Source organism: Corvus hawaiiensis, chromosome 6, assembly GCF_020740725.1.
Source record: "Corvus hawaiiensis isolate bCorHaw1 chromosome 6, bCorHaw1.pri.cur, whole genome shotgun sequence".
Classification (NCBI taxonomy): domain Eukaryota; kingdom Metazoa; phylum Chordata; class Aves; order Passeriformes; family Corvidae; genus Corvus; species Corvus hawaiiensis.
The window spans coordinates 17,352,188-17,364,739 of NC_063218.1; positions in this window are offsets into that span (position 1 = coordinate 17,352,188).

Genomic DNA, 12,552 nt, shown 5'->3' on the forward strand with positions numbered 1-12,552 from the left:
TAGTGTGCACACATTACTTCTTAAGGTGAAACTGTTTCTTCAACTGCACTACGTACTAACAGATTTTTTCAGTAGAAATGGCAATTGCTCAGCATCATCAACTGCAATCAAGCAACTGAATTTTTAGTAAATTGTTGCTGCTTTTTTTTTTTGGTCGTGTTTGCATTTATTCTGTAAATTAGAAGTAATACTAACTTCACCCACTAGATGTCATGAAGGAACACTTCCTTGGAAAGGGTGAACCCTGAGAATTTGAATCATGTTCCTAGTCCACTTGATTTTTCAAAATAATTTGTTATAACAATGCTATATTATTTTAAAAATATTATTTTAGTGTGGTTATTCATAGAAATTTTGAACTTTACTGTATGTTAATGTTTAAGCCTTCTGAGGCAAATAACTGGAAAAAATGAAAACAGAGATTAACCTCATTGTTGAACTGATACTGTATGTATATTTGCATATAAATACTGTCTTTTCTGGGAACTAGCAGCGTTGTAGGAATCATGTCTATGTGACTTATTTTTTCTTTCTTTGACAGTTTGGTTCAGTGATCCTCTTTTCCCTGAAATTGTTTGAAGTGATCTAAAATGCCCTTACATTTCAGCAACCGTTCAGCTAACTAGCTGCTAGCATTTAATGTTTCAAATGAAAAGGGGACTGCAGGAATTGTAGTCATGAAAATATGTCATTTCCCAAGCTGAAGTTTCCTTCCTGGTACTGTTAAATTTAGATCTAACCAAAAGCACTCTCTGCACTGTTCCTGGGAGGCCAGGCCCCCAATGTCCAGCATTTTCCTTGACCCAATGCTGTACCTTCACAGGAAAGCAACAGTAGGTCGACAGCTGCTGCTGAACAAGATGCCAACAGCAGGACACCCTGGCATCCAGAGTAGAGGAGGGCAGTCTGAGCTCAAGGCTTCTTCCAGCTGCTCTCCTGGCACATCTTATCAAAGCTTTCTAAACAGGACTCCCTGGTCTGTTTATATACCTGACATGGTCATGGGGAAAGTGCTGCAGGCCAGGTGGAACATAAAGCCTTAGCTTAACTTCTTGCACCGTGTTTGGCTTGTCCCTTCTCCAGAATAGAGTAAGCTTAGGTTGCTCTGGAATCTGCTTATGTGTGTCTCCTCTCAGGTGGTTGTCTCAGTGCTGCAGTTATGTGCAGTCTTGTACTCTGATAACACAAATGTAAGAATTTAGACTCATAAGCACTCAGTCATGTCAAAAAACTATATAAATTTAGCTCAAAGTGGACCCCTCGGCTTTACTTTGCTATATACTCCCACTCTGTTCCTTATATTGTTCCAAGATGTTTTGCAGGGATCTCTTGGTCACCTCCTAAATCAGTTCTGAAAAATCTTTTTTTTAATTGCTTTCATCATGTAATTTAGCTTATTGCTTTTGTATTACTAATGAATCTTGGTAATACACTAACATTAGTGACTCTTGGAAATCTGCTAATCAACATGTGTCACTCCAGTGTTCCTGTCTGATAAAGTTGTGAGGTAAGAACCTGTTGAAAGACACTAAAGGAAATATATTGTACATAAAATAAGACGGGCTTCAGAAAAACTGTAGAAGTATAAATGATGCAAATATTTTTTGCATTTCCTCCTCATTTTTTTATTCTCTTTTTATTGAAGTTTTTATTTTAGGCAGATTTACCAAATTAATTTTGATCCAGCTAGTCTTCAGTAAATATGGTTTCCAATTGGAATATTAGAACAGAAATTTCTTTCACTGTTTAGAGGAAATAACAGATGTGGGTGCTGATGCTCCAGAAGTTAGATTTGAATATTACAGTTCCTTTGTGTATAAAGAACTCAAATTTGTATAAAGTTAAGCATATTTGTTTAAACATACTGATTTTGAGATTTGGATATTGATTAGGACTCTGTTAGGACTACATATATACATCTATTTTTGGATAAAAAAGATGGGTTTATTTCAATTAGAATAAAATATTTTCTTACTTAAATACCGAAGATGCTACTGTTGTATAGTATGTACAAATCACGAAGCTGGTGAAGGGTCTGGAGAGTCAGTCATATGAGGAACATCTGAGGGAACTGGGGTTGTTTAGCCTGGAGAAGAGGAAGCTCAGGAAAGACCTTATCACTCTCTACAACCACCTGAAAGGAGGTTGTAGCCAGGTGAGAGTCAGTCTCTTCTCCCAACAACAAGCAAGAGTCCAAGAGGAAATGGCCTCAAGTTGCACCAGAGGAGGTTTAGATGGGATATTAGGAAAAATTCCTTCACCGGAAGGTCTATCAAGCATTGGCACAGGCTGCCTAGGGAGGTGATGATGATCCTGGAGGTATTTAACGTACAGGTAGATGTGGTACTTAGGGCCATGGTTTAGTGGTGAACATGGCAGTGCTGGGTTAACGGTTGGACTAAATGATCTTAGGAGTCTTTTCCAACCTAAATGATGCTTTGATTCTGTAAATGAGCTGATCATGGCTATTAAAGAGATTTCATTTCGTTTTGTAATACTTTCAGTGCTTCTGTGTTACATTTAGCTTGAACTTATTCTTGCCACTCAAAGTGGTATTTCTTAATAGCAACATTATACTGATTAATGACAGAGAAAAGTATTTAGTAATTTTTAGTGTTCAAGTTGGTAAGCGATGAAAATTTCTATGAGTTTTGTGGTAATGATACACTATTAACTTGGGAAAATACTGGAGTCTTACACCATAATTCAGTAAATAACCTTCTCATTTCTATAGTTCTGCTTGGGTTTTGTTGTCCTTGACCTTACCAACTACACCTAAACTTCTGTTTGTGGGGTCATGTGGCAAGTCTTATTGGATAAATTATTCTTACAAAAAATGAAGTTGCAAAAAGCTGAGGTTGCTTTTATCGATAAATTCCCTCTTCCTTTTTGCTACATGGCTCCACAGGTATTTGTATCAATATATTTGGAAGGCGTTTTGGAAGCTGATTCTGTTTATTCTAGTGTTGATGCTAGAACACATGCTTGTTAAGCCACACCCTTACTTGTAAATCTTTAATTTTGGCAAGAGATACAATATAAAGATTGTTTGGTTTGGTTTTTTTTTTCCAAGAGAAAAACCACATGAATATCTGAACCAAAAATAGTGAACTAAGATACAAAGATAGATGATGGATTTGTTAATGCCTAATGGCTTTTATAATTTTTAAGATGTCCTTTTTGTGTGTTGACATAGCTTTACAGCCTGTTCTAGTAGCACATGAGTCGGCAGCTCTCAAGATCAATGAATAGGTGGGACTCTATTATAGGAGTCATTCTATAAAAGGAAAATTGTGTACTATAATTTTCTGGGCTCTTATGTTACTCTGAAAGAGAAGGAATAAATGGATGGAAAGCTTATACTGCTTTTTATCATTTCGCTTCCACAGTTATCCAATTGAATGGAAAGCTGCTCATGCAGGCAAGTTCAGCATGTTTGGGCAACCTCTGTTATTACAGAAATGGTGCATGCACAGAACCTAGCAGTTGAAAGCAGCAAGACTGTGTAATCCTGGAAACTGAGAGGGTAATAGTTCTTAATATATGATTTTCCAAGAAGAATAAGCAAATAGGCACTGGAAATCTGTACACTTGTACACAGATTTTAATTGAGACAGCAGGTGGAGCTGAAGGAGTTGTGCTTTTGAACCACTGCAGAAAGAAGAGGGTATGAATGAATCAAAAGAAAAAGAAGTGCAGAGCATTTGTTATTTTATTAGATGGAGGAAAGATTCCTGTAAGATACAGTCATCTTGCCTTCTCAAGAAAGCTAATTTGTTTAAAATGAAAATAAGTCATATATCAGAAATTATGGAAAAGGAGTATTCATCTGTGTTTAAATATTGAGCTGAAGTGGGATCCCTTTTCCAAAAAAACATGCATCTGCAGAATTTTTGTATCAGGAATTTTGCATGTTTTATGAAGAGGCCTCAACTTTTGGGGGTCAGATTTTTGTTTCTTAATTTTTATGTTTTACTTTGATTTTAGAAAAAATGGTCAATTAAGAACTGACAAACAAGATTTACATTTTAATTTCTTCCATTTTCTCTTTATTAGAGAGGTACAATAAATGTACAAGTAAAGACTTTCGTATAGCGTACAGAAGGAATAACCAATTCAGTTTTACACTCAATTTTATTGTGAGTTTCACAGGAATCTACAGCTGAGGTTATACATTATTTCAGACTTTGCTTCTGGGAATGATGCCAGATAGATTGTTTATGCAGTATGGATCTTTATCCATGGCATGCAAATGCTATTGGCTTAGAAAAGTCCAGGTTTCTCTCCAGTGTAAAGAAACGTAAGATGGCAGGTAACAAGAAAAAAATAGAGGTAAACAGAAGCATTATGCCCAAGTATAGAAAATCTGTGAGAAAAATTAAACCATATTGAAATGTTTTCATGATTATGCTCTAACTTTGAAGATTAATATTTCAGTTTTCTTTTTATTTATATAATTAGAACTATTCATAATTAGTAGACCTTAGTCATACATATTTTTAAGGAGAAAAATGAAACTGGCTTTTTTTTCCAGGGAGATTTATTTATATTTTACATTTTTCTAGGTCCATTATTTGAAAAGTTTTTAAATCTCATGAGTGCAAAGAAGGTTGCACAGTTAAACAGTAATGGAACAAGTAAATATTTACAGCTCTTGATACGCAATGTAAGGATTTTTTCTTCTTAATATTTGGAATCTTAAATTCTGAAACAATTAAGCAAAACAGAACACCTGAAGGAAATAAAAAGATGAGGTATCCTGGATGCAGCAAAGTCAAATAAAGCCATACTAGACTAATAAAGACAGTGATGATGTTATTATAAATAAAGTCAGGGTCAGTGGACTGCGGCGTTCTAGACTGTAGCTCTGTCTGCAGTAGGAGGAGCTCCTCCAGCTGTTAAAGGAAATCTCTGGCCATTCACCCCACCTATTTGCTGTTACTGCCTCTCATCATGTCTCTATGACTCATATTTCTCCACTCATTTATGCCACAGCTTTTACCAATTTCCTTGGTTGTGGCTATAGATCTTTTTTACTTCTCATGACAGACCAAGGAAAGGAAACCAAAGCAAAAAGGGTTTTTTTTTCTCATTCTTGTTGGGAAATAGGTGTGGAGATTGTTTCTCATTCATGTTAAACAGCAGAGGATGTCCCATTACCAAACTGAAAAAAGGAAAACTTTGTCAGGAACTTCTGGGCTGATGGACTTTCAGATCCTCTGCCTTTTTCTTCCTCATCTCAGACAGGTCTATGGTCCTTGAAAAGAGGGAAAGTGAAACATATGGCAGATCAGATGTTGGGATGATCTGATAAGCATGCATTCAGCTTTTTGCCATGAACTAAAAGTAGCTTTTGAGGTGTTATTTTTAGTGAGTTATTTCAAAGGGCTTAACTGTTTCAAGCACTGTGCTTTTGTTTGTCTTGCTGTCTGCTGCACACAATCTACAGTAGCCCTGTTTGAGATGCTTTATTTTCCAGATGAATCTGGAAGTGAATTCATAACATAAGTGATTGATCAGCTGGTACTCCTCTGATATAATGCATTCAGCAGGATTAAACTGAGCTAATAATTTGAATAAGTGGATTGTAACATTCATGAAAAAAAAATTTGAAACACCATGTTCAAAGTACCTAAGTTGTCAATGAAAAGGGTAGATTTGAAAAGTAATTTTGCATATCTTATAGTGTATATTTTCAAAGCTTTGCAAATTTGAAATTTTCAATTTGTTTGTTCAGTTTTTCAAAATACCTACTTTTAAAATGAAAAATGAGAGAGTCGTAGATGTTGTAGGTGCATTACTTTTGAACAGTGTTCACAGTGGCAAAAAGGAATAGTCAGTATAAAATCTTTTTTTAGACTGTTCATCTTTCTATTGTACCCTTTCTAAAACATTTTGCAAAAGCAGTAACTTAGAGTGTATCATCATTTCAGAACGGGGAATTGATTGGCTTACATGCAAACATTGTATTAAGTAGTTTTTAAAAATACCATAATTTATATTATTTTTCTCTTGCCTAATCTTGATCTAAGAGAGAAAGGATTTTTGACTTTTGAAGACTGCAAGAGAGCTTTCAATTCTGTTTCTCCTAAGTTATCTGAAAAAATCGTGTTTGAAGCCATCAGGTAAGATTAACAAATTGATCCATATTCCTGGATAGCAGTCTTTTTGTTGTTTCAGTTAATTGAAATTATTAGATTTTATCATGCAGCTGAAGATAAAAGCTTCAGCACCATTACAGTTTCAGTGCCTTTATTAATAAAGATTATACACAAATTAATGTGTAAATAATGTAATAATTAATATAAATTCTGTAAATAGGATTTATAAAAATAATAACTAAATAATACATATTAACAGGTACAGAAACTAATTTTTTGCCTGTACTGTTTCTTAAGAAGATTAAAACTATTTGCTTTCACATTTTCCTCCTCTAATCAGGAAATCCATATTCAAGAGCTGTCTTGAAAAAATTTAGTTAAACGGTAGTGCATATTACAAGGTAGTAGTGGTGAGATTTCTTGCAAGGTGAGATTGGCTCAGAAGTATGGATGTTGAGCTTTTTTAGGGAAACAGAGCTAAGAGTTTTATCCTAAGTTGATCTGTACAATTGGATTAAGACTGTATGAAAAGAAAGCCATAAGAAATATTTTGGACATAGATATTTGTCAGAAGCTTCGTGTATTTGTGGCACAGAATCTGTATTACGATAGATTTCTGTAAGAAACAAAGCATATTTATTTTTCATATTTGTATATGTGTTTCTTGTTCTTCCCTGTTTTTACCACAGAGATCAAAATTAAATTTTGGGACTGAACTTAATTTTAAAATACTTCTTTTATGTTAGGTAAAATAATGTACAATACATATAAGATCTTTAGAATTTTTAAATGTGAAGACTAATTAAATGTGAGTTCTAAAATTATGTGTGTATTAACAATCAATACAGCACACAGGGATCAGGTCTGTAGAGCAAGAAGTTTATGATGGGGACCCAATATTTGTTTTGAGGGGGTTACTTGGTCTAATTCTAGTCTGGCCAACAGACTGAATGATCCCTAGAAGTTGGAGTCCTTTGTGTGCATGCCGGGAGCATGTCCTTCGGTTTAATTTCATCTGGAAGAAGTGCAGTTTGTATACTGTGAGCACTGTGATGTTCCCCATAGTACAGTCAGTGATGAAGACTGGGGAATTCCACTGAAAAAAGCATTCCAAGTCTAAAGTAAAAGATATGTAAATATTGAGACAAGGGTGGAAAAGCTTAATTTGTATATTTCAGAGGTCTCTGATATTGTTAAATGAAAAGGGATTTCTATGTTTATTTATAAAATTTTCTCTTTGGTGGAAATGCTGTCTTCAAACCTTGTCAGCTACTGGTTCCTTTAATTTGGAATGCATTATTGCATGCATTATTTTCTTATACTTTAAGTAAAATGTTGCAGAATAAGCAAAGTCTGTGTCTAGTGTCACAAAGGCAGGAACGGAAGGGAAGTAGGAAGAAAGTTCAAGGCACATTCATAGTACTTCTCTTCTCTTCTTACCACACGGAGCAGGGAATTTTCTGCTATGGAGTGTAATTCTCAACATATTTTGAGATGTAAAATTGAAAACAAGTGTATTCAAGCTGTGGAGAACACAAGGAAGGAATGAAGAATGAAGGGCCCCACCAGAGTCATTTAGTTTTCAGAGAAAGTAGACTTGATTTTTAGTTATGCAAAATGCTCCTAATAAAGGGCATCCATACATGTTGAACTAATTTTAAAGAACTTGAGGCTTGAAAATGGAATTCTTTTATTTATCATTCATATATATGCATTATTAATATAAAAATAACTTTAAAATGAGCAAGATAATATAGCAAGAAGGAATAATGGATTATTCTAGATTTTTCTTTTAACCTACCTGTAAACAGCTGTTATGCTCAAAATCTTTATATGGCTACAAAGGAGACCCACGTGATACTTAAAAGCCAATATTTATCTTTACTATATACTAAAATATTATTAATTTAATAAGAGAATTATTTTTAGTACAGATTTAATAATTGAAAAAAAAAGAAAGAAAAAACCACTATGCAGCAAAATGTCTCAATGCAGCTAATTATGTTACGCATCTCCTAATAATGTACCCCTTTCTGTGTAGTTACTCTCAATCTTCCTCTGTCCCTCTCAGTCCTGAGGCTGATAGGTTCAGGACAGGCATGGTGGAGTGAATTACCGTTATCCCAACTTCTTCACCAGAAGGAGTGTAATATTAATGCTTTCTTCTCTCTCTAGCATCTACTTTGGGTCATTTAAATATATTTGCCCACCCAGTTTACACCTTCTTTCTTCTTAGGTCTGCAAGCCCACATTGCATCCTAATAACTGGATATGGCACATATTTCAGGTATTTGTTCCTTGCTCTGTCACCTATAAAAATACTTTTGTCCAGCTCCTGTGTCTTTATATCTTTAACTGATCATAAGTAAGTTTTTAGTCTTGGTCCTTCAGTGTTACCCTGTGCCCTGTATCTTAACATCCCATGCCTTTTCTACTCCATGCCATGTCTTTACATCTGCTGTCATGCCAGGCCTGTATTTCTCTACATAAATGTATCATTCTACACAGAAGAAATTCCTGTTACTACTGTCTGTGTAAAGCTGTGTTTATCCTGTATAAAGTTAAGGAGAACAAATAGCCACCTGGTACTTGAAAGAACAGTTAAAGCACGTAAAATCTCCAGGGCAGGTCAAACAAATTCAGACAAAGCCTGATAAGCCTCAGTCCTTGCAAACTCACTACAGAGTTTGTGGCCGGTTATTAGCAGTGGCTGTGCTGAAATTACTGAAATCTCTTGAGAACCATATCTAACTGTCCTGGGTTGCAGTGTATTCTATTACCATCCTCAGGAGCCGTTGAAACCAGGTGGGGCAGTGTTTTCCTTGCCTCCTCCCCCCAGACTATCTTTCTGTTAATTGCCCATCATTGTCCTGCCGCCTGACTCAGAGATAACTCCCTCCGGACTATCTTCTGTTAATGAGCCTAATCAACACTTTGCCTCATGACTCGTTACCCCATTGTGAAATGCTCCACCCAGAGGGAGGAACCAAGCATCCCATCGTGGATATAAGCTGAGGCTGAACACCAGAGACACCGGCTTCCCACTGGATTTCCAGAGGACAGGAGCTACACAGCCACCATTGGACTTCCTGAGGAAGAGCAGACTGTTTTACTACAGGATCACTGCTTCAGAGGACTGCAGCCACCTTTCTACCAGACTGCTACCACCACCGTGCCTAACAGGGTGTCAGGTTGTACCTTGACTCTGTCAGTTTGACAGTGTTTTCTTTTACTTTTTTTTTCCCTTTTTCTTTAATTTCCATTAAATTGTTATTCTGACTTGGTGCCTCCCACTGGTTTGTTTTCAAACTAGTACATAATTTGGCGCCCAATGTGGGGCTTGCTCTGAGAAAAAGTCAGAATTACAATTTTGTATAAACAGAAATCTATTCACCATGGTGCTCAGCTGGTCTGCATGGGTACTGTATCTTGCTCTCTATATTTTTCCTCACATGGGGAACTACCTGCCTGTTGTATTACTCCTGTTAAAACCAGGGAATGGTATGAGAATTGCTTTATTGGTTTATTATGTCTATAGCATAATAACCTGTGAGGCAATGAATACCATTCGGAATATATACTCAATTTTGTTTGGCTGTCCTAGTCTGGGCTCCTATGTCTGGGACCTCTTCAACAATCACAGCCAGCCCCTGGTGGGAGGAGTAGAGAGTGGTTTCTTCCAGCCTTTCAGGCCAGGCACAGCAGTTTTTGAAAAAATTGAGTTCCCTCTGGATGTTAAGGATGGTATAATCTTCTTGTCAGTTCTCTTCTCTTTTTTCTCTATGGCCTGCATTGTGTACACCATGCTTAGAAACAAAACACTACTTAGTGTGGTGCAACGTCTGCTTGAGGAGGAGGTAAAAAGGAGCAAAGCAGCAAATACCATGTCTACACAGACTGTCACACAGAAAGGAGCCAAAAGCAAAGCAACCGCATCCATTTCTACGCAGACCGTCACAGAGGAGAAAGGAACCAAAAGCAAAGCAACCGCATCCATTTCTACGCAGACCGTCACAGAGGAGAAAGGAGCCAAAAGCAAAGCAACCGCATCCATTTCTACGCAGACCGTCACAGAGGAGAAAGGAACCAAGAGCAAAGCAACCGCATCCATCTCTACGCAGACTAACACAGAGGAGAAAGGAACCAAACAAAAAGCAACAGTGTCCATCTCTACACAGACTGTCACAGAGGAGAAAGGAACCAAATGTAAAACAACAGCGTCCATGTCTACGCAGACTGACTCAGAGGAGAAAGGAACCAAAAGCACTGTCAGCATCCCCATGCAAACCATCACTGAACCAGAACAGCCTAAACCGATTGCAGTTGCCCCCGTGCAGAAGAAGAAATCAAAAAGCAAATCAGTCTGCATAGTGACTGACGAGGATGCAGCAGGACCTTCGCACCCAGCAGAAGAGGCAGAACCAGAGATCATCACTCGGTCGCTATCCCTGGGTGAGCTGCGAGACCTGCGGAGGGAATTCACCCACCAGACGAACGAGTCTATCCTGACCTGGCTGCTCCGCATCTGGGACGCTGCAGCCAATGACACCATTCTGGACGGAAGTGAGGCCAGGCAACTGGGATCTCTGTCCCGGGATGTGGTCATTGACCAGGGGATCGGGAGAACCCAAGAAACCCTCAGCCTCTGGCGGCGACTGCTTACAAGTGTAAGGGACAGGTACCTTTGTAAAGAAGACCTCCAGGTGCACCAAGGAAAATGGAGCACAATGGAACAAGGTATCTGGTGCCTGAGGGAATTGGCTGTGCTGGAGATCATTTTCTCAGAAGATGAGAGATTTCCTAAGAGCCCAGATGGTGTCCAGTGCACGTCACAGATGTGGTTGAGGTTCGCACGCCTTGGACCAGAGATATACTCCCGTTACCTGGCAACGCTGCAATGGAGGGAAGGCGAGGACAGGGTGGGCGTCTTGGTGAACAAACTGAGGATTTACGAGGACACCGTCACAGCCCCGTTTCGCACCCATGTCTCATCCGTGGAAACAAGTCTTTTGGCTGAGCAAGTCCGAAGCTTGATTGAAGAAGGCCATCAGAAATTGAAAAAGGAACTTAAGGAAGAGATTTACCAGATCTCACCAGAACCAACAAGAGTCTCTGCCATTAGGAGCCGGCGACCCCCAACCAGGGAGAGAGGATACACCCCACGAGGTAACCTCTGGTTTTTCCTTCAGGAACATGGAGAACACATGAGTAAGTGGGATGGAAAACCCACCTCCTCCTTAGCAGCTCGGGTACGTGAACTAAAAAGAGGGACAACTACCACAAGAAGCGCATCTAGAGTCAATATTGCTCCGGTCTCTCGCATACAGAACTCCAGACGGTACCGGAATGATAATATGACCGATCCTCTTGAAGGGACCTCAGGAACATATTCACCGGAAGGGAGCAACACGCAACATGACCAGGAATAGAGGGGCCCTGCCTCTAGCCAGGTAGAGGAAAGGGAGAATCGGGTCTTTTGGACTGTGTGGGTCCGATGGCCTGGCACATCTGACCCACAAAGATACACGGCTTTGGTTGACACCAGTGCTCAATGTACTCTGATGCCATCAAGGTATGTGGGAGCAGAACCCATTTCTATTTCTGGGGTGACAGGAGGATCCCAGCAGCTGACTGTACTGGAAGCTGAAGTGAGTTTAACTGGGAACGAGTGGCAGAAACACCCCATCGTGACTGCCCCGGAGGCCCCATGCATTCTCGGCATAGACTATCTCAGAAATGGATATTTCAAGGACCCAAAAGGACATCGTTGGGCTTTTGGGATAGCTGCTGTGGAGACAGAAGATATCAGACGACTGAGTACGTTGCCTGGCCTCTCAGATGACCCCTCTGCCGTGGGACTGCTAAGAGTTGCAGAACAACAGGTGCCAATCGCCACAGCAACAGTGCACCGCCGGCAATACCGCACCGACAGAGACTCTGTGGTTCCCATCCATGAGATGATTCGCAAACTGGAGAGCCAAGGGGTGGTCAGCAAGGCCCATTCACCTTTCAACAGCCCTATATGGCCAGTGCGTAAGTCCAGTGGAGAATGGAGGCTGACGGTGGACTACCGTGGCCTGAATGAGGTCACGCCACCATTGAGCGCCGCTGTGCCGGACATGTTGGAACTTCAGTACGAGCTGGAGTCCAAAGCAGCGAAGTGGTACGCCACTATTGACATTGCCAATGCCTTCTTCTCCATTCCTTTGGCAGCAGAATGCAGGCCCCAGTTTGCTTTTACCTGGAAGGGTGTGCAATACACCTGGAACCGACTGCCCCAGGGGTGGAAGCACAGTCCCACCATTTGCCACGGACTGATCCAGACTGCATTAGAAAAGGGTGAGGCTCCAGAACATCTGCAATACATCGATGACATCATCGTGTGGGGAAACACAGCAAAGGAAGTGTTTGAGAAAGGAGAGAAAATCATCCAGATTCTCCTGGAAGCTGG